Raw genomic sequence first — 22,791 nt, forward strand, 5'->3', positions numbered from 1 at the left:
TAAAATTCGGAGACGGTGGCATTATGGTGTGGTCGTGTTTTTCATGGAGGGAGTTTGCATCCCTTGTTGTTTTGCGTAGCACTATCATAGCAAAGACCTACATTGATGTTTTAAGCACCTTCTTGTTTCCCACTTCTGAAGAGCAATTCGGGGATGGTGACTGCATCTTTCAACACGATCGAACACCTGTTCATAATGCACGGCCTGTGGTGGAGTAGTTACACGACAATAACATTCCTTTAATGGACTGGCCTGCACAGAGTCCTGACCTGAATCCAATAGAACACCTTTGGAATGTACTGGAACGCCGACTTCGTGCCAGGCTTCACCGACCGACATCGGTACCTCTCCTTCGTGCAGCACTCCGTGGAGAATGGGCTGCCGTTCCCCAAGAAACCTTCCATCACCTGATTGAACGTATGCTTGCGAGAGTGGAAGCTGTCATCAAGGCTAAGGATGGGCCAACACCGTATTGATTTCCAGCATTGCCGATGGAGGGCGACTTTCGGTCAAATAGTGTAACTTAATGTTTTGAAATGTTGATTGTGATAAAATAAAACGGCCGCATTTTCCAACGAGAAAAGGTCATATTTCCCAATAATTCTCCAGAATACAGTTTTCACTCTGCAGCGGAGTTTCGCTGTTTCCAAAACTACTGGCAGTCCGTAAGGAGCGTATTGGCAGAAGTCAGACTGTGATGACTGGTCGTGAATCGTACTGAAATCGTCTTTCTTCTGGCATGGCCCACAGACTTGATTCTTTTTCTCTCAGCTTTTGTTGCATTGTTAGTTATTGCATCAAGAGGTAGATTTTCTCTTTTCCTCCTTCTCCATTCTCCTTGAAGTTAGGTCTCCATATATTCCTCGTTACTCTTCTTTCAAATATTGATGGGTTTTTCCTTTTCTTGTTTAGTCATGCTGCACGTTTCTGAACCGTACATGACTGTTGGGCATATCACTCATCGTAATGTTCGCTGATATTGATTTTGAGCTGAACATCTCACTGAAGGACTACATGCCTTTCATTCCAACTGCTATTCTTTTCTTGATGTACATTGATGTGTTGTTCTCGCTGATAAACCAAGACCCAAAGTATTTGATTTCCCCTCAAATGCTTTCTTCACCTGTCTTTCTTCTGGCATGCGGGTTACATGGCCCACAGACTTGATTCTTTTTCTCGCATTAACCTCATGCGATCTACCTCAAAATATCCTTCCTGTTCTTACCTTCTTCATAATTGCACGAGTTCCATTTTGTCTTGATTCACCTCTACTCCAGCCATCTGTGCGTAGTTGTCCATTTTCTGGTATATTTCTTTCGATTCATGGTTTGATTCACTTGGCAGTACTATGTCATATGCTTTTGCTAGAAAACTGAAATTACCATCCATCTGTACTCTAGCAAACGTGCGAGAACACCCCCTTGTCTGAGATTTTCCTCAATCTCGAACGTGTTTGTTGTGAACCCTCGGAAACGTAGTGCTGCCATAGACCCATCCATACAAGTTCCAACCAGTGTCAGGGATTCAGAATTTTAACAGTGCATTGTATAGACTACTCCCGTTGATGCTGTATTATGCACTTTGAAAGTCGCTGAACGGGCTATAGCCATCTTTATCAGATCTCATTGATTTTCAAACACTTTTTAGGGTGAAAATGTGATCTGTTGTCGATCCTTTTGGTCGAAAGTCCGCTTAGTACTTATGTATGTTTTTCTCTATGCCGACCGATGTGACTGAGCGCTACGGTCGCAGGTTCGAATCTTGCCTCGGGCATGGATGTGTGTGATGTCCTTAGGTTAGTTAGGTTTAAGTAGTTCTAAGTTCTGGGGGGACTGATGACCTCAGATGTTAAGTCGCATAGTGCTCAGAGCCATTTGAACCATTTTCTTCTCTATGAATGGCTCTAATTTTCAAATTGGTTCAAATGGCTCTAACCACTATGGGACTTAGCATCTGATATCATCAGTCTCCTAGAACTTAGAACTACTTAAACCTAACTAACCTAAGGACATCTCACACATCCATGCCCGAGGCAGGATTCAACCTGCGACTGTAGCATTCGCGCGGTTCCAGAGTGAAGTGCCTAGAACCGCTAGGACACAGATGTTGGTGCTCTGATTTTCTGAAGATAATGATAGTACCTTGAGGGTTACGATAAGCAAGCTGATGCTTTAGTAGTTACCACACTTCATTTTGCTTTTCTTGTGACTAACTGGGTCTCTTACGAGAATGTCTCATTCTTCTTTACGAACTGAATCAATTTATATATCTCTAAGTTTTCACCTCCCTTTTTAATTATGATGTTATTCTGTCGTCCCCTGAGTATTTTGACAGCAATCTTCATATATTATTCATTTGTCAGATTGTAAACTTTACCATGACGCTAAAGACAGTGTATTTGTCTGGACTGTGTACCATTTGAGATTTCTTCTCGTCAATATGAAGGCCATTGATGTATAGGAATTTATCGGCTCTTTCTCGTAGCAACATTAGAGTTTCAGACCTGATTTCATGGCAAAGATAGTTAGCAGAAAAAATAAATTTAAAATGCAGCTAGTTTTGAAGCTTCATATGAGAATGCAATAGATAAAACGTAGTCTTATATACCTCTGGATATTATTTTTCCCTTTTTTATTTGTAAATTAAAGGAATGAAACTGATGTGTTTTGTATTTTCACTACATGAGCAGACTGTTAGGTAAAATAAATTTCATCTGGAACAAATCTGAATAAATTATTCAAATAGTTAACATAAATATTCGTTTTGTAATTAAAAAAACACCTTTTTTCTTGCTGAAATGTGTTTTATTCGTTCCAGACGCGTTTCACCTCTTACTTTAGAATGTCTTCATTGGAATTTAGTATGATACAGTTTTGTATTGATAAGCGATATTTGTTGATTATAAAACAGCTAAAGTCTTATTTTTTACGCAGACAAGTGATTACTTTCAGTTATTCGTGTTTTTAGCTGGCATCTGCGTGTTCTCTTATCTGGTCACATGCTGCAGGTCATTATAAATCCACTTTAAGCAAATTTTCACGTTAACAACTTCCTTCTTCACAATAATTTATGTTACATGCTGCAGGTCATTATAATTTCACTTTAAGCAAATTTTCACGTTAACAACTTCCTTCTTCACAATAATTTATGTTGTTTAAAAGTGTGCCGATACCAGTGCATATTATATATTGAAAAGAATATAATTTTTTTAGTTAGTTAATTACTTGCTTAATGTAACTTATTTAAAGGTTTCTGTGATAATGACTGAGCTTCGAATCAACATATGCACAACGTTACAGCTGATTGTATTTCAGTACAATACAAGATTTTTAGTAAAAAGGAAAGAGAGCTCAATAACGGAAAGGTACCAGATACGAGACCCGTTCCGGAAAAAAGTATTTATTTTCCAAAGATCTTATTTGTCAGCATTTTCTGGGACCTTGGAGGAGAGTACAGTATTTTATCAGTTCCCGTGACGATTTTTGTATTTCCGCTGTTCTTTTATGTGGTGGACGATCCTGCCCTCAGCTCTGGTTATTTCACGTTAATGACTTCCACGGCCGAGAAGCGCGCACACGGCTCTGCTCTGAAACCGTCCGTGGACGAGCGCAGCAGATGCGCCGGAGAGGGCCCCTGCCCCGCCTCTGCCTCTACCGTTGCCGGACCCCGCTAGACCGCAGCCCTGCTTACGTATGTATGAGCTGAGCTACGGCTGCAGTCGGCGCAGCTGGCTCCAGGTGCGGGCGCATCGCGAGTACTGCCCTAGACGGGCGACCACCCACTCGCTCTAGCACCCCCAACTTCCATTTCGCAAAATCCGCAGCCATCATTAGGGGCGGAACGAGGGACAATACACGTCTTGGGCATAGGACTGCAAATTATACTGGGAAGAGATACAACTGTAATCTTGAATTTTTAGTGCTCAGTGCCCGTGCTTGCACAAACTTTAATGCAGTCCGTCGCCTAGTAGAACACAACTACACTCCTGGAAATGGAAAAAAGAACACATTGACACCGGTGTGTCAGACCCACCATACTTGCTCCGGACACTGCGAGAGGGCTGTACAAGCAATGATCACACGCACGGCACAGCGGACACACCAGGAACCGTGGTGTCGGCCGTCGAATGGCGCTAGCTGCGCAGCATTTGTGCACCGCCGCCGTCAGTGTCAGCCAGTTTGCCGCAGCATACGGAGCTCCATCGCAGTCTTTAACACTGGTAGCATGCCGCGACAGCGTGGACGTGAACCGTATGTGCAGTTGACGGACTTTGAGCGAGGGCGTATAGTGGGCATGCGGGAGGCCGGGTGGACGTACCGCCGAATTGCTCAACACGTGGGGCGTGAGGTCTCCACAGTACATCGATGTTGTCGCCAGTGGTCGGCGGAAGGTGCACGTGCCCGTCGACCTGGGACCGGACCGCAGCGACGCACGGATGCACGCCAAGACCGTAGGATCCTACGGAGTGCCGTAGGGGACCGCACCGCCACTTCCCAGCAAATTAGGGACACTGTTGCTCCTGGGGTATCGGCGAGGACCATTCGCAACCGTCTCCATGAAGCTGGGCTACGGTCCCGCACACCGTTAGGCCGTCTTCCCCTCACGCCCCAACATCGTGCAGCCTGCCTCCAGTGGTGTCGCGACAGGCGTGAATGGAGGGACGAATGGAGACGTGTCGTCTTCAGCGACGAGAGTCGCTTCTGCCTTGGTGCCAATGATGGTCGTATGCGTGTTTGGCGCCGTGCAGGTGAGCGCCACAATCAGGACTGCATACGACCGAGGCACACAGGGCCAACACCCGGCATCATGGTGTGGGGAGCGATCTCCTACACTGGCCGTACACCACTGGTGATCGTCGAGGGGACACTGAATAGTGCACGGTACATCCAAACCGTCATCGAACCCATCGTTCTACCATTCCTAGACCGGCAAGGGAACTTGCTGTTCCAACAGGACAATGCACGTCCGCATGTATCCCGTGCCACCCAACGTGCTCTAGAAGGTGTAAGTCAACTACCCTGGCCAGCAAGATCTCCGGATCTGTGCCCCATTGAGCATGTTTGGGACTGGATGAAGCGTCGTCTCACGCGGTCTGCACGTCCAGCACGAACGCTGGTCCAACCGAGGCGCCAGGTGGAAATGGCATGGCAAGCCGTTCCACAGGACTACATCCAGCATCTCTACGATCGTCTCCATGGGAGAATAGCAGCCTGCATTGCTGCGAAAGGTGGATATACACTGTACTAGTGCCGACATTGTGCATGCTCTGTTGCCTGTGTCTATGTGCCTGTGGTTCTGTCAGTGTGATCATGTGATGTATCTGACCCCAGGAATGTGTCAATAAAGTTTCCCCTTCCTGGGACAATGAATTCACGGTGTTCTTATTTCAATTTCCAGGAGTGTATATATATTGGGTGAGTCACGTAAGACGTAACAACCCTTTTATATCGTGAAAGGTTACAAATATTGAAACGCGATTTTCGGCATATTTTAGAGCCTCGAGGGGCACGTATTATTTTGAGATATTGAAATAAGTCCGTTTTTTTTAACGGAACCGTATTTGTTTTTGAATGCGTTCGATAGCTCTTGAGAAGAAAATTACCTCGATATTGCGTGTCTTCGTGGTGACGTTCAAATTTGTGGTAAAAAAAAGAAAGGCAGAGACGCGGATTTAGTGGGGAAGTGGAGCGGACTGGTTGTACGCTAAAAGTCGAACACTCCTTACTATAAATTTTTATTAATTTTCAGTAACCTAACAACCGTTTTTATACATTAGCTGAACAGTCAACACCGTGCCCTACCGTTTCATTTATTTTGCTACCGCCAACTATTAGTCTCTTCCTTTATTTAAGATCCAACAATCATTAGTTAATCAGCTCCATTTTACACTGAAATCCTTTTGTTTTGTTTTCTAACATTCACTTACAACAGCGTATGCAATGATAATACCCAAAAACCTTAAATAACAATACTAAAGCATTTCAGTGTCTTACGTTGAAATTAAAAAAAAAACTCAGACAATATGAGATGACAGCTCTTCAACAATAGTCTATGAACTTACAACTCCAGAGCACTCTTACCATTAAATTTCCACAAGTTAAATCAGTCTATCAAAAGCATTTATGAGAGCACTTGATAACAAATAATTTGACCAAAACTCACGCAGAAATGATCAGCTTACGTACTCATACGATCATTTACAGTTAGTTAACCAAAGGAAATGCAATTTATAAAATCCCGTTTACCGAGAACACTTATTTATATATTAACTTAAGAGCTGTCCACTGTTTCCGGTAATGCCAATACACACAGTGCTCAAAGTCGAAACATTTCGGTCTACTATATAACAGTACACAGTGAGATGTTACAATAGCAGAAAAGACAACCTTTTATCAAAGTACCATGTGTAGACTAACTTTACTTAACATCTGGCCATCCCCTCGTGCTTCTGTACTACTCGAATCACACCTGTCATAAAAATTCGAGAATTGTCCTATAATGTGAGAACGCCGTGGCCGGTAACGGCATTAACGGTGCAATCACCGACAGGCAGAGCTCTCGTGCTACACGGTGTCAGAATGTCAACACGTTTGCCTGTTTACATGTCTGCACTGCAGGCCGCTCATTTCTACTTCATCGTTCGTTGCTTGCAAGCATGGACACCAATAGAAGAATGGATCAAATGGCTCTGAGCACTATGCGACTTAACTTCTGAGGTCATCAGTCGCCTAGAACTTAGAACTAATTAAACCTAACTAACCTAAGGACATCACACACATCCATGCCAGAGGCAGGATTCGAACCTGCGACCGTAGCGGTCGCTCGTTTCCAGACTGCAGCGCCTAGAACCGCACGGCCACACCGGCCGGCCACACCAACAGAAGAAGCTGAATATACTACTTTTATATGGTGAATGCAATAGAAACGCTGTAAAAGCAGTACAGCGGTATGGGCTATCTACCCATATCACCAATGTGCCAATGCGAAAGGAAACTGCACTAATTATGAACACGCTAACCTTAACAAACATTATATCACTCTAATTGTGTTCTCAAGAGCTATGGAACGCAGCTGTTAAAGTATACCATTTCATTTAAAGAAAAGGTACTTGCTTCAATATCTCCGTTGATAACAGCGCTAAAAGCATTTTTTAAAAAAGGTGACCCTCTACACTCTGACATTTGCCAAAAAGCGCGTTTCGGTGTGTAACCCACGAAATAAAAGGAGTGTTAAGTCTTACGTGACATACGCTGTATACGTTTTTATGTTAGACAAAACATGTATCACTTCATCTGTAGCGCCCTTAAACGATTTATTCTTCTTTATCACGCGTTTTGGCTACAGCTGTCAGTCAGATCGAAATAAAAACAAGGCCAGATACAACTTACCTCATAAAATACTTGAGTCTGCTGCGTATCATCACGATGTTCAATTCATTTGTTGGTGATACACTTTGTGTCTACCGTAGTTTCTGCAAGGCCCAGCCACATTAATGTGACCACTGTCTGTGTTCGAGGCGCCGGAGTGGCCGAGCGGTTCTACGCGCTACAGTCTGGAGCTGCGCGACCGCTACGGTCGCAGGTTCGAATCCTGCCTCGGGAATGGATGTGTGTGATGTCCTTAGGTTAGTTAGGTTTAAGTAGTTCTAAGTTCTAGGGGACTGATGACCTCAGAAGTTAAGTCCCATAGTGCTCAGAGCCATTTTCTGTGTTCGACGTCAACGTACAATAAAACTCAGAGGCGGCAGGTGGAAGCACTAGCGGTGGACGGTGTATAACGCGTGTCTGCAGGACAAGGGGAAACAGTGCAGTCGTTGTTGTGATGCGGGTATTTATCTGACGTTGAAATGGTCATGATAATTCTCTTTGGGGCCAAGAGCAGAAGCATTTCCGAAAAGCCTAAATCTGTAAACTGCGAGCCGCCGCGGGTAAAGTGTACCGTACATGGTTAAATGTCGCTATCCAAAACCGGCGCCGAAGCAGTTGTGGTACACCACTGGCTGTAGACGACAACGGTGAACGATGGCTGCGGAGATGTGTACGGGCGACTAGTCGTGCAACTGTTGAGAAAGTGACCGACCATATGAACCAGGGCGGTACCAACAGTATCTTCTCAACGACAGTTCAGGAACTTTGCTATGTATGAGCCCCCACAGCAGGCACCTCATTGATGCTCCCATACTAACAGCTGTTCATCGGCGACGCAGGCTGGACTTTGCACGGCAATACCGCAACTGCACGTCCGCTGAGTGGTGACACGTGGCCTTTCCGGATGAATCACGTTTTATGCTCCATCCGACAAATTACTGTTGTTGTGTACGGCCATGCAACAACTGCCCGAAGGGTTCAGGCCGCAGGAGGGAGTGTTATGGTACGGGGAATACTTTTGTGACGTTCCCTGAGTGATTACGTCATTCTGAATGGCACAATGGATAAACGCAAATATGCATCTGTACTTGCGGACAGTGTCCGCCTCTACATGTGTTTCCTGAGCACGATGGCATCTGCCAGCAGGACAATGCAACGTGCCATACTCCTCGCAGTGTACGAGCGTGGTTCGAAGAGCGCCAGGATGAGTTTTCCGTATTTAAATCCAATCGAGACTCCGTCGGACCACATCGATCGGGCTGTCCGCGCCACGGGTCCTCAATCGAGATACCTAGCGCAGCTGGCCAGGTCGCTGCCTTGCAGAACCGCATTAACTGTCTTGCTGCACGTCTCACAGCCTTCCGAACTGCAAAATTTGGTTCTTCAGGCTTTTGACACGTAGGCCCACTAATGTGACTGGACTGTGTATTTTGATCTGATGATGACGTTGGTCGAAAAGTGTGATAGAAAATAATTCTATGTGTAAGTGTATAGAATCGCCGACCTCTCTAAGGATTTCCTACCCTTTGTAGTGCAACTTACTTACCTTGTCCGAAAGCATAAATTGTGTGTTTGGTATGTCTGAACGCTGTATTCCTACTGCTTTTTGCGGCGTACCAAATTCTTATTCTCTTTACGTAATTTTCGATGAATCTCTACCCGTTTCAGCCACAGTTCCCTAGTTCATGAAGTATCTCATCCCAATCGCAGATATACTTAGATGACACCTCTATCGGAAAATTAGGTCTTTAATTGTGATGCGAATATTACGTATTGAGACAAATTAGTCAGAAGTGCTCAAAAGACTGACCACCATAGTGTGCAAAACTAAATAGCGTGCAATAAGAGTAAACATCTTATCTCACAAGGCGCAGGACAAGCCCCTCTGTGGCAACAGTAACCGTAAAACATTTATTTCCTCACTAAATGATTTTATTATGTTAACATATTAATCCTATTTTTCAAATGGAGACACTATCTAAGCTTGCCTGTGTTGCAGATGGCACTAGCTATGTGATAGCAGCCTGAGCTTCAAAATACCTTTCCAGTCATATCGACAGACTAAAGACTGTACAAAGCCACATTGTTTCGTTCGCGTTCATCCACTATGCTTCTACGTGAATGCAAGTGAACGTCGATTACACAGATGACTGTGGTCAAACAGTAATACGACTGCAGTTACTTAAAAAAAGCAGACACAGAATATACGTGTCATGAGCAAACTCCTCCCGCACAGGCCATGAAGGCTCAAAGGTACCGACCGGCCGCCGTGTCATCCTCAGACCACAGGCATCACTGGATGCCGATATGGAGGGGCATGTGGTCAGCACACTGCTCTGCCGGCCGTATGTCAGTTTCCGAGACCGGAGCCGCTACTTCTCAATCAAGTAGCTCCTCAGTTTGCCTCACAAGGGCTGAGAGCACCCCGCTTGCCAACAGCGCTCGGCAGATCGGATGATCACCCATCTTAGTGCTACCTCAGCCCAACAGCGCTTAACTTCGGTGATCTGACGGGAACCGGTGTTACCACTGCGGCAAGGCCGTTGGCATGTTATGAGCAAGCTGGGAAATATTTATCGAGTAAACTGTGACCTGTGTAGTGAATCATCTGTGTTACTTGTAACGGCTAAAATTGTCTCCGGATCACCCATTTCGGCTTGTAGGTTGCCTGTCTAACCGCTTCCTGAGGTAACAAAAATTTGATTTTACATTTTTCATGTGACTATTGACCGAATTTAAAAATTTGAAATGCTGTCATAATGAGCTCATTAAGAGGTATAATCTTGTGTTAAGGATGTTACACAGTAAGACAAGTATTACAGAGTGCTCAGACTGTATTCGAGCAGTTTTTGAGAATGAGCGAATTTTCATGTAATTTCGAACTTCCAATAATTTTTTTCCTCGCTGATTCTCGCCACTAAATGATGAAAGCAAAGACGTTTGTCGCCCGCTACGGTTTCGATATTCATCCAAAAAAAGTTCAGTATCGGGAATGAATATATTAATTCTTTACTACTAACTCCATTCGTAACACTTTTTGCAACAGTGTCCGAATGTACCGCTGAACGTACCTGCGAAATTATGACATTGTATGGGTCTTTCAGTTTCAGGAGATATGACGTCATAGACATTGAGCTGCATGGAAAAAAATTAATAATCCAGGTAAGTACGAGTAGGACTCGCACACTGATTCTTCCCTACAAACTTAATCATGTATACAAGTAATGCATCCCTCATGAGAAACGAGAATTGTGATGAGTTTTGTCTGTTATCTATCGATACTGTGAAAAAATCAAAATATGTGACATAAATCACCGTTTCTGTTGACTTAGAAGTTTAAAGTTTTTTCTACCGCCAAGGCGCAATAGACAAAAGTGCCTAAGTGGACAGCTCATCAAATCTGCTCGAACAGGTGCTCGTCCGAAGAAATCGTCCCGTAATAACTCCTGGCTGCCGAGTAGTTTTATGCCGACTGCTTCCTACAAAGAGAGCTTGGGGTTCTGCATTTCTCTTGCATCACGTAACTTGATTGCCTGAACAATAAATAATACAAACGCCGACCCGTGAAAAGTTGTTTTAAAGATGCTGGGCTGCATTACTCTCATTTCAAGCGCTTTACCAGTGACAAATTTAGTAACACTTGGCGCTGAAAATCTATGTCCTACACTCTTTCTTTCTCTGTCTACAGCCACTGAGGATGGACTTCAGTATGCACAGCCGCGTCTCTCCCTCTATCCCCCTCACTTACAATTATTTATGTTACCCAATTACAGCGGTTGTCACATAGCGTTCAACATTGTGTCTTACAAGTCCTGAGGTCGGTGACAGTGTCCCACACTCTTCGAAGGCGTCCTAAACTTTCCTTTCACTCTTTCCACTCTCAGATGTTATTTTTAGTGGTCTTTGTATTTCGACGAAATATAACTGTCAACCGTTCTCTCTAGCACCTCCGTAGCGCAGCGTTAGCGTCACCGCCTACCACGCCAGGGGGCCAGAGATCGATTCCCGGCAGGGGACTGGGTGTTGTGTGTCCTTCATCATCATTGACACGCAAGTCGCCGAAGTGGCGTCAGCTAAAAAGACTTGTAATACGATGGCCGAACCCCGAAGGGGATATCCCGGCCAATAAATCCCACACGATCATTTCATTTTAATTTCTAGAGTTCATGCAGGAAGCTACCGAAAACAGCGCACATTCCCGTTCCACAAACAAATGGTCAAAAACAGATTCCGGTGGGGATGCAATATGTATTGCGACTCTTAGCGTCCGGCGCCGAGGGTGGCGTCCATCAAATCACGGCTAGTCTGACCATCCAATGAGGTCCCTTCCCCATGTGCTTGTGGGCTTCCTGCAAACTCTGATGACGGCAGTTTCACTCACCGGCTTTTATTATCTACAACGTCCTCTCGCTCGCTTAAAGCTCATTGCAATAAGCTTCCTCAGAGCCTTCTTATTTATGCGAACATACAATTCAGTACGAAAATATAACAAGCATTAGAGAAATTTTGGAAATTACCGGCACTGACACATAACTGACGTGGATAAATTATTCCGATTTGCTTTGTCTTTTTAATTGCGGTTTTACATCATTTACGCAACGGACTTGAAAAACTACTGCATGACACCAGCACTGCATTCAGACTTTTTCTTGGTCACCTAATACTAGCAAGAGATCACCAGGACATCACCTATCACAAGGAAGTTTTTTAAAGATATGTATTTAGCATTTCCACGTGCGGCTGGCGAATTCCCACAGCACAAGGCGACGCGAGCGCAGCCCGGGAGCGGCAGAAGAGCACGCATGTCAGCCTCCACGGGGACGGCCCGTCCCGCCCTATCTCTCGGGAGCCAAATTGCCGCCGGCCGCGCTTTTCTCTGGGCTGCCGCTGCTATACGCAGGAGAGGCGCCTATCAGGAGCAGCGGCTGCTGCTGCGCCATTTCCTCGCGGTGCCACATTCCGCGCTCCTCCTGTGTTACGCCGGCGTCCGCGGAATGTGCACCAAGGCACGAGGCGGTTTGACGCGGCTAGCGGAGTAGCTGCTGTCTTCTCGCGGTATTTGCGACGGCTGCGGTGATGGGTTTCCTCCCTTTTGTCAGCACGTCTGACGTCGGCCGCATCTCTCTGGTGTACAATAAAACACAAGAGCTTCGGAAAATGGCGAATTCAGCGTGCTTACTCGGAGAGGGTTGTCATAACATCTGTTTATTACTGTGTGAGGGTAGTGGACCACTCACGACAGTAAAATCTTTGTAAATAAATATTTCTTTGCTGGTTTATAATTAGCTGTCAAGCTACTCTCTCTCTGTCTGTCTCTCTCTCTGTCTGTCTCTCTCTCTCTTTTGAGTCATCAGACTTTTGACTGTTTTGACGCGGCCTGCTACGAATTCCTCTCCTCTGTCAGCTTCTTCATCTCAGTGTGGCACTTGCAAACTACATCTCCAATAGCTTCATACTGTTCCCTCTAATACCATGGAAGTTATTTCCTGATGCCTTAGCACTTGTCCTGCCATCGTCTCCCTTCTTCTTGTCAGTGTTTTCCATGTATTCGTTTCCTCGACGATGCTGCGGAGCCGGCCACTGTGGCCGAGCGGTTCTACGCACTTCAGTCCGGAACCGCACTACTGCTCTGGGCGCAGGTTCGAAACCTGCCTCGGGCATGGATGTGTGTGAAGTTCTTAGGTTAGTTAGGTTTAAGTAGTTCTAAGTCTAGGGGACTGATGACCTCAGATGTTAAGTCCCCTATTGCTTAGAGCCATTTGACACTGCGGAGAACCTCCTCATTCCCTACTCTACCAGTCAATCTAAGTTTCACCATTTGTCTGTAACACCACATCTCAAATGCTTCGATTCTCTTCTATTCCGGTTTTCCCACTGTCCGTGTTTCACTACAAAGCTGCTTTCCAAACATATTTTCTCAGAAATTTCTTCCTGAAATTAGAGCTAGGAATGTCTTTTTTGCCTGTGCAAGTCTGATATTGATGTCCTCCTTGCTCTGTCCATCATGGGTTATTTTGCTGCCTTGGTAGCAGAACAACTTAATTTCATCTACTTGATGCTCACTAATCTCAATTTTAAGTTCCTCGGTGTTTCTATTTCTTCCTCTTCCCATCACTTCCGTCTTTCTTAGATCCACTCTCCATATTCTGTACTCACTGAACTGTTCATTCCATTCAACAGATCCTGTAATCCTTCTTCACTGTCACTGAGGGTAGCAATGTCGTTAGCGAATCTTATCACTGACATCCTTTCACCTTCAATTTTAATTCCACTCTTGATACTTTCTTTTGTTTCCGTCATTGCTTCTTCGATGTACAGATTGAACAGCACGGGCGAAACACTACATCCTTGCCTTACACCCTTTTAATCCAAACACGTTATTTCTTGGTCTTTCATTCTTTTTCTCCCCTCTTGTTTCTTGTACATATTGTATACCCTTCTTTATTACGTACTCATCTTTTACTTTACGTTACCCCTATTTTTCCCAGAATTTCAAACACTTTGCACCATTTGCTGTCAAACGCTTTTTCCAGTTCGACAAATCTTGTGAATGCATCTTGATTTATCTTTAGTGTTGCTTCCGTCACCAACCGCAACATCAGAATTGCCTCTCGGGTGCTTTTACCATTCCTTAAGCCAAACTGGTCGACGTCCTTAATTCTCTTTTCCATTCATCTGTATATTATGTCGTAAATATTGTTCTCGTTGTGAAAACTGCACAATATTTCGGCGGCGTGACTGACCGACATCTTCAGATGCAGCGAACACACTGCTCAGGCTGTTCGGAAGCCTCCTATTTATGACAGTCAGAGAAGAAACTGCGCAGGGACGAACGCAGCAAATTCCGGTGACCAATAGCGCAAATATGCAGATCGGCAGCGAGAGAGACAGCTACGTCACCTGTCAGAAGATGAAACCACGCGCAGAGTCGTGTCAGTAATACTGTGCGCTGCCGTCGGCCGCCACAACGCCCTCTGTCGGGAGCCGCCTGCCGACATACGTGTCTGCGATGGAAAGGGACCGTCCTCGGCGTTGTCAACCAAATACCTACGTCGCTGCCGCAGCGTCAACCCTCGTACAACCATCGGTTCTTTCTCATGATCGCTGTGATTTTAACATGGCCAACGCTGGATACCATGACGTGCTAAGTTGGTACCCAGTGTCCCTGTTAAGTAAAGTAGTCGGCTTGCGAATTTCTACTGCTTTTTTAATAACGATGGCTCAATACGAAGACGACAGTATTTCCGAGTTCTTGTATTCCGGAAAATGTCCTGTACTGAGCCAATGCTTGGCCGCTGCAGATTTCTCTCCAGACGCGTGTGTCGTCGATATTCGAAACATCTGTCCACCACGGTGCGACAAGTTTGTCCAACGTATGACATCCCGCAGCTACAGGGAATCTTATAGGCACCAGACCTTCTTAAACAAAGATAATCTTTCACTGAGCCAAAAAGAGCTCTGACTTTCGTTGGTGGACGAAAGACGCATTTAACTTTATGTTTCTCCAATAATCTTCCTATTTTCGAAGAAACACCGCCAACACATCCTAAAACGAGCATTCCTCTTTCTTAATCACTTTGCTGGTCAGGATGGTGACAGCTTGTGTCTGTAAGCCCGTGTGTGTAGATTTACGGTACACAGAATGACTCAAGCTGCCGTACTCTTTTCTCCGCACCAACTCGTCCAGGAACTTGGATGTACGAGCTGTTAAGCTTATATGATTACTGTGAATGTTTAGAGTTAATTTTACTATCGATTAGATAATCTTTACATCACCCGATAAGGATGGATACCTTCCTTTCTGCGGCTCACTAAGGCTGAGCAGTGAATAGTGTATGTCGTTTATCCATCTAGTATAGTACCTATAAGTGTTACTTTTGTTTTCCTATTGCTGTTAATTTGTGACAACAGACATCATAACGGTATAAATATACTGTGAAACTGATGTCAATATGTCCAACTACGTAAAGACCTATCTGTAAAATAATGCACAACGGACACTACATTTTGTTCTTCTTGTATGTTTCTGTGAGTGACAATAGAAAAACTAAGTCAACGTTTTGGTATTCTCACGTCGAAATTTTGCTGTTTTAAGGCGCAGAGCTTAGCTGTTTATGCTGAAAACATTGGAAGTCAATCTGAGAATTTAGTATTTTGTGTTTCATTTACTGATTTAAACTCATTAATTATTTCTGATGGTGTAGTTGTGAATGGCCTATATTGTGTTTTGCCTCAGAAAAATCCAGAGCCTGTTTGCAGAGAACCAGTCACTACTTTTCAACAAACATTCATTTACATTTTTAAATGTTGAAGTTGTCCATTAGTCTTGATTATTATTGGGCTTGTTTGGAAATCATAATGTTTTTCTCGATGGATGACCTGAGTGAAGGATGTAGTAGTAAATTTCGGAACCACTACAAGCTCTCAATAAACCAACTGTTTTCACAAACCAACTGTTTTCGATGAAGCTCTATCCTGTCTCTATTGTTATTCCGTCCTGAATTCTGCTTATCTTAATTGACGGTTTTTTGGTCACTTTACGTTCATTCATAATGTCTGTAAGTATTCTTCGTTTTCTTCCTCAACGTCCTTGCTATCCACCCTCCCCTCCCTCCCATATTTAAGAATGAAAATATTTTGAGTTTCAGGTAAATATTAATCTTTGTTATTTGCCTATAGCGTTTAAAGTCATGCATGTGAATTCGCGCCGAGTCATTATTAATGCAGCTCAATTGGCCGCCATCTTCGTCTACTGGGGTTACATTTCGCTGTTTTGAATCTGAGAATTCCTCGACGGAGCGGTATATACCACTGATCGCAGTACCATCACCTACGAGTTTCGATATTAATGAAATCAGTGAAGTCAACCTTCTAGTTGCAGAAGATATAGTGTACCCCTAGATACATAGACTGGAACCTGAAAGGCACCGAAAAAAATTCGGTGATTATTCAAGAATATTTTCTGATTATTTTGGTGTGATGGACTCGAGGTCTCCGGTGGATGCTTACGGAGTATTAACTAAATTTTTTGCAGATTCTGGCCCCATTTACATTTCCTTCTATGATATTCGCAAATAATAAGATTCAACATGCAGTAATGTTTGTCCAGAACCGCTTTATAGCAATGCTCAAGGTCAACATTTTGGGCACTTGGTATGACAACCGCGATAACAAACACACGAACCGTATCTGAGTTACGTGCTCCCTCACATTTGGTATAATAGGGCAGACGTTTGTGGAACCACTTCTCCTGTTGGCGGGAACGTGGTTTACGGCGCTGTTTTCTTGATACTATTTGACCAAGTCTGACACATTTAAGTCGTTGAAGTTATCTTAGAAGCTTCTTTCAAACTCCGCAGAAAAAAGTATAAAGTTACATTAAGAAAAAACAAGTCACTGTCGTAATTTGGCGACTATAAACAGTAAAAGATGCTTGTGAACGTCAGTAAATTCGCCATATTGGGCGCTATAACTTGGCAAAAACCACACGTCGACATATTTATTCGTTCTGAATATGTTTTGTATGGCCTGTCTCCGCTGTGTCACCCTGTATATCGGTGGCGTCGTGCGGCTCCTGCCGCATCCCGCATCTCAGTCTCCATAATAACCTATTTTATGTGTTTTCTATCCTTTCTATCCTCTGACTTCACTTTATTGGGGTTCTCCTCCGCGTCTTCTTTTTGTCGGTCTATATTCAAATATATTTTTGAGTATTCTTTCTTATCGCATTCTCATTAAGTGTCCAAAACCAAGAAACTTCTCTGCGTTCTGTTTAATCCATTACCGTACTTTCTAGTGAGTTGTTTACGCCACATCCTCATTTGCTTTTTCCAAGCAAGATTTCTTTGATTCTAAGATAGTCCATCTCTGCAGCTTCTTCTCTAAATCGTCCCGCTCTCCGAACCATAGAAAGTAATTTGCACAATAATGGCTTTAAGTATATTAAGTTTCGTCATTAAGCGATTTTTGTGGACCACAAAGTGGAACGAAGTTTTGTTTTTCCGTTACTTTCTGAGCTCAGTCTATTTCTCAAGTCATCTTGATTTGCTCTGTCCTTATTAATTATAATTCCTGGGCATTTTATCGACGGTTACATTTCTCCACAGATTTTTTTGTTTCTCTTTGATCGATTTTGTATATTGTTATGCTCACTGCTCATGGGTAAATCTACAAACTGTGGAAATAGTGTATCTAGTCGACGCAAACTAAACTGCAGGAGGGGTATTAAAATTTAATAAATCAATCCTTCGTATAAGATTTGAACGCACATTTTTCTGAAAATTTGATTGAATTTCTATATTCAGACGTACATTGTTCAGGTACAAACCAACAATCTATATATGGAACCACATTTAAACGTGATATCTGTTTCGTCATCAGTAATGATTACGTTGAGTAGTAGTTACAATAAAAATAATTTTTTAAACATACATTACGAGTACTGGAAAATTAATGAATTAAACATCATTTTCTTTCTCTGGCAAATCCGATTTGTCGTGATGACTGATAAATAACTTTCATTGATTTAGTTCAGAAATTGAAACACCACCTAATATTTCTACGCTAATTAAAGCCATAGAAGCTTGGTCTTTTTCGAAAGGTCTTCTGACCAAGAAGCTGTTCTGTTAGCCGGAGTCGGAGGGTTTTGTTTGTACTGTCATTTGAGTTTATTGTGGTGCCATTTTCATAGAAACTTATCCCGTAACACCGAGAAGCCAAATACAAATTTTCATAGATTTAGCTTCAAAAATGCTTTCATAATGAAATATTTCCTTAAAAATTTTCGTCCCCTATTTTACCCTCTTAAGGATTAAAATAAAATAAACAAAAAATTAAAAACTGAAAGACGCATTTTTTATTTCTAACCGGCAAGTCAATAGGAATTTTCATAGCTTTAGCTTTAAAAATGCTTTCATAATGAAATGTTTTTATAAAACTTTTCATCCCCTGTGTCACCCCTTTAGGATTTGAAGTTCCAAAAACGCAGAAACACATATTTTTTCATTTCTGAACGAGAAACCACTATCCGTAGTTATAGCTTCAAAATTGCCTTAATAGCGTCATATTTTCAGAAAACATTTCATCTCCTATTTCACACCATTAGGGGTAGAATTTCGAACAACCACTACTTAAACGATGCCCAGAAACATAAGATTGACACCCTCTAATTTCAAGTTGCTGTCCTTAGCGGTCTGGGCTGGGATATGAGTCAAATCAGGACATTTACTTTTATATGTAGAGATTAATTCTTTCACCATATAGGAGATATCTTCTTCATCCATCATAACCACCACCTGATCATCTGCGAATAAGAAATTGTGGTCTTTTAAGTGAATTCCCGTTCTAATGCTTTATCTCTCCAGTTCCGCAGAATAATGTTGGGGATAAAGAACAGCCCTGTTTCAATTCTTATTTTATTTTAAATGATTTTGATGTGATAGGTCGTACCCTTATTCTTCCGTGCACATCTTTATATGTGTTGCATATATTTCTTATGTATAACGTGTCAGTGGCATATAGTTCCGGTTTTTCTAACAGCGTGTTAGTGGGCATTGTCATATGATATGTGAATACTTAATGTGTTTCCAGACTTCCTTCAGATCTTTTCCCGTCAATTGGTGAAAAGAGAATACTTTATCAATACACGATGTGTCTGCTAGAAATCCACTCTGGTCTTAGATGGCTACAAGTCCTGCTTGGTTTCTTTTTCTCAGAATCGAACCTTACAACCTTCCTATCGAGTTGGTTGAACTGAAGCCTCTATAATTATTAGAATGATGGCTCTTCGTGAATGGAACTTATTACAGAACTGTTAAAATCTTTTGGTAGCACTATTCCTCATCAATCTATTAAAGAAGCTTGCCAGCATTTCCCATAAAATACTAGATCCATGTATACACTAACTACACGTGAACGTCTTCCAGAGCAACGGATGTATTGTTCCATTCACTTGATAGTCTCTTTCAACTCCATTCCGTGTCACTGGTTCCACATGCTGATTCACAGCTTACCTATTGCTTTTTTGCACTCATTTCTGTTCCCTGTCAATAGCTTTTTGTAATGGTCCTCGCATTCCCCTACACTAATGATTGGAACATTGGAGTTTTCTACTTTATCTGCTCTAAGGTATTTTATTGTTTTCCAGGCGTGTCTTACTTTGATATCCCCTATATATCGATTGACCTGCTCCCACTTTTCGTCCCACACCACATCCTTTGCTCTTGACATTTATATTCTGACCTCAGTGGCATCTTGCATAGCACTTCCTATACCCACTGTCCTGTGTACTTAAGCACTAGTGGTATAGTTGTTTCTCCTCTTTCACTATTTCCTCACTAGCTTTTGTCCACCATTCAGGGTTCATACTCTTAGAGCAATCCTTTATTTCTAAGGCCTCTCCTGCTGCACTATGAAAATAAGCTCTCATCTCACTGTACAAAGCTGCTGCCGTTGATTCATTGATGTCCCTAATACTGTTCAATTAATAAGCCAACCTCGAATAGTGTAGGAATTTCACAGAATCTTGTTGTAAACTTCCCAAGTACATCTAAGTGTTTCAATTATTTTACTGTTCTCTTCATTCTTACAGTGGGTGTTGCTTTTCTTATAATTTACAAGAACTCTGACTTTGATTATAAGATGGTATGATCCACATTCTGCAGTTCTGTAGGGTATAATATATTGCGTCTTTAATTTTGTATTTTGAAATTATATTACACGGTCTATTATGGACCTTAAATTCCATGAAAAATGCGCCCATGTATATCTGTGTATTTCCTTGTGAGAAAAGTAGCCGTTCTGTATTCTTAATGAGTGCGCTCCATTAAATCAACCAACCTTTTGCCATTTTCGTTCTTTGTTTTCTTCCCATATCTTCCTACAACTTCGCTGTTTTCTTGTCTTTCATGGACAAGCAGTAAAGTCTACAATAAGGTATCTCGCTTTCCTTCTATTAATGCCACAACATTCCTCGTATCTTTCTAAAAAGCAGTTTTTGATTACGTTATTAGTGCGTCTATCCTTCTTCAGTACAATGGACATAATCTGCTCGTTTAGTATACTTCTTGACATTTCTTTATGCTACCTTTCAGTTCGTGATGTTCTACGATTGATACCCCTGTCCTTGCTCTTACACGTTTAGTCACCCTGATGTAAATTAGGTATATTCACCAAATATTTTATTTCCTGTATCATTCATTTTCCTCTCTTGGAGAACATCGGCACGCCTTCCCGCCCGAAAAGCAGTACTTTAGACCGCACGGCTCAACGGGCGGGCTTACGCGAAAGTAACTTCAGAACTGTCCAGGGAAGTGTTTTGGGACCATAGTTGCTCGTATCGTGTGTTAATGACCTGGCAGACACTATTAGTAACAACCTCAGAGCCGGCCGGTGTGGCCGTGCGAGTCTAGGCGCTTTAGTCCGGAACCGCGTGACCGCTACGGTCGCAGGTTCGAATCCTGCCTCGGGCGTGGATGTGTGTGATGTCCTTAGGTTAGTTAGGTTTAAGTAGTTCTAAGTTCTAGGGGACTGATGACCACAAATGTTAAGTCCCATAGTGAAAAAAAAAAACTCAGATTTGTCGCAGATGTTGTCGACATCTGTAATGAACTACTGTCCGAAAAACCCTGCAGAAATTTCCAATCGATTCTTCATAAGATTTCGGTGCAAAGCGGTGCAACGTAATCAAAACGTACATAAATGTAAAACCGAGCACTTCACAGAACTTATGAAAGTATCATACGACTACAATGTCAATGTTTCACAGTTGGAATCATTCAAGTCATTTTCCGAGAAATACTTGGATGTCCATAGGAGACTGCTTACGAATTACTTGTGTACCTCATCGTTGAAGTGCGTGGGACCCATACCATAAGACTAACAAGGGATAGTAACTGAATACAAAGAAAGGCGGTACGATTGATCGCAGATTCGTCTGACTCGTGGAAGAGCATTGTAACTTCACCGCACCCGTCCCCCCCCCCTCCCCCTCCCCCCCCCCTCTTGATATTTAAGCTCAGTGTGGCAGGTTGTAAACGGCCCACCACAGGGTTCTCAAGCCATAGCAACTGACTCTGCCTCTTGGGCGTACATTTGGATACTTCCAGGAATTTCAGTGGAGATGCAACTCAGTTCCGACCTTGGAAGTCTATCAACATAATTCCTACTGGGATAAAATTAATCATGAGACTGAGGAAAGTGGGCAGGTCATACAACTATAACAAAAACGGGGAAATCCTCCTGGGATGTACACACATATAGGCGGAAGCAGCCTAACCAGATCAACTACTGACCTTCAGAGATAGTAATAGATGAATGTAAAAATCAACATACGTAGTTATGAAAAGAACTTCAACGAACTCTTGAGTTCAAGTACAAAAGAGCGTTGATTCCCGTGAGAATCTTGTCATGTTACAGAGAGGCCTGAAACGATGAGGTAGCCGTCAAGGTGACGAGAAGGGAGTGGTTGCCATAATGGCTTACCATTTGCCAGAGTGTGTCGTCTCACTGCTATAGTGCGACGTGTTCACACTCGCCTGTTGTAAACGGTGATGTCTATCCGTGATCGACATTCCTGACCGCTACTCAAGGTAATGAGCGGACAGACGTTAGTCTGACTTAAGGCAGATAGTGCTGAGAGTAAATCGCGTGCAAGTCGGAATCACTTCGTTGAAACTCTTGGTCCAAAGAAAAGCTGCCTAACTGAGGTGGGTACGGCTGTACTCACAAATTTTATGGCATATGAGCGTCCGCCTACTGATGCGCTTCCGACCTCAAAAATAGACTGGTACCAATTTTTGGGAAGGGCAGCGGTTCAGACTGCCTGCTGGGACATAGAGAACAGACACTTTTTTCCGTGGAGGTCTTTTCTCGTGCAAAGACTCTAATCGTCGATACCCTGCCGCACTGTAGCACTGCACCTCCTCTAGGAAGAAAAGGAGCTGTGGAATTGTCTGCATCTCAGGGTTGCCACCTTATTGAGCGAATAATCAAATCCTTTGAAAACGGCTGCCTCCGAATTTGCCTGACAGCAAAAGTAAAGGATCCAGAAGGGGAGTAGGAAACGAAATGGAAGTTCACGGGTTGAAAGGCTATGTGATATTTCAGTGATTACAAAATGGAATAAAATTTACACAGAACTTGACAGTATGTGTTCAGTTAACAGCATGACTTTGCACCCTCTCTGGCCTGGATGCATGCACTGTGCTCTGACCCAATTGGGAAGGAAGTCACAATACCGTTGTATTCTCTCCTGAAGCAAGATTGCCTACAGCTGTTGTAAGTGGTCCTTGATATCCTTAATATTGGCGCTGTGACAGAGTTGATGTCCCCGATGGTCCCACACACGTTCTATGAGGGGCACATGTGGGAATCTTGATGGCGAAAGTAAATCAGTATCACGGTTCAAATTCAAATGGCTCTGAGC

The 22,791-nt window shown here is 43.2% G+C and overlaps 1 protein-coding gene and 1 pseudogene across 1 annotated transcript in view; one reads left to right on the top strand and one right to left on the bottom strand.

Annotated features, from left to right (window-relative positions):
• LOC124795818 (neuroendocrine convertase 2) overlaps window positions 1-22,791 on the top strand; it is a 1,530,590-nt gene that overhangs the window by 315,771 nt on the left and 1,192,028 nt on the right. The gene's annotated exons all lie outside the window — the stretch shown is intronic.
• Window positions 9,798-9,915, bottom strand: LOC124796704 (annotated as a pseudogene).

This window comes from Schistocerca piceifrons, chromosome 4 (assembly GCF_021461385.2).
Source record: "Schistocerca piceifrons isolate TAMUIC-IGC-003096 chromosome 4, iqSchPice1.1, whole genome shotgun sequence".
In the NCBI taxonomy this organism is placed as follows: Eukaryota; Metazoa; Arthropoda; class Insecta; order Orthoptera; family Acrididae; genus Schistocerca; species Schistocerca piceifrons.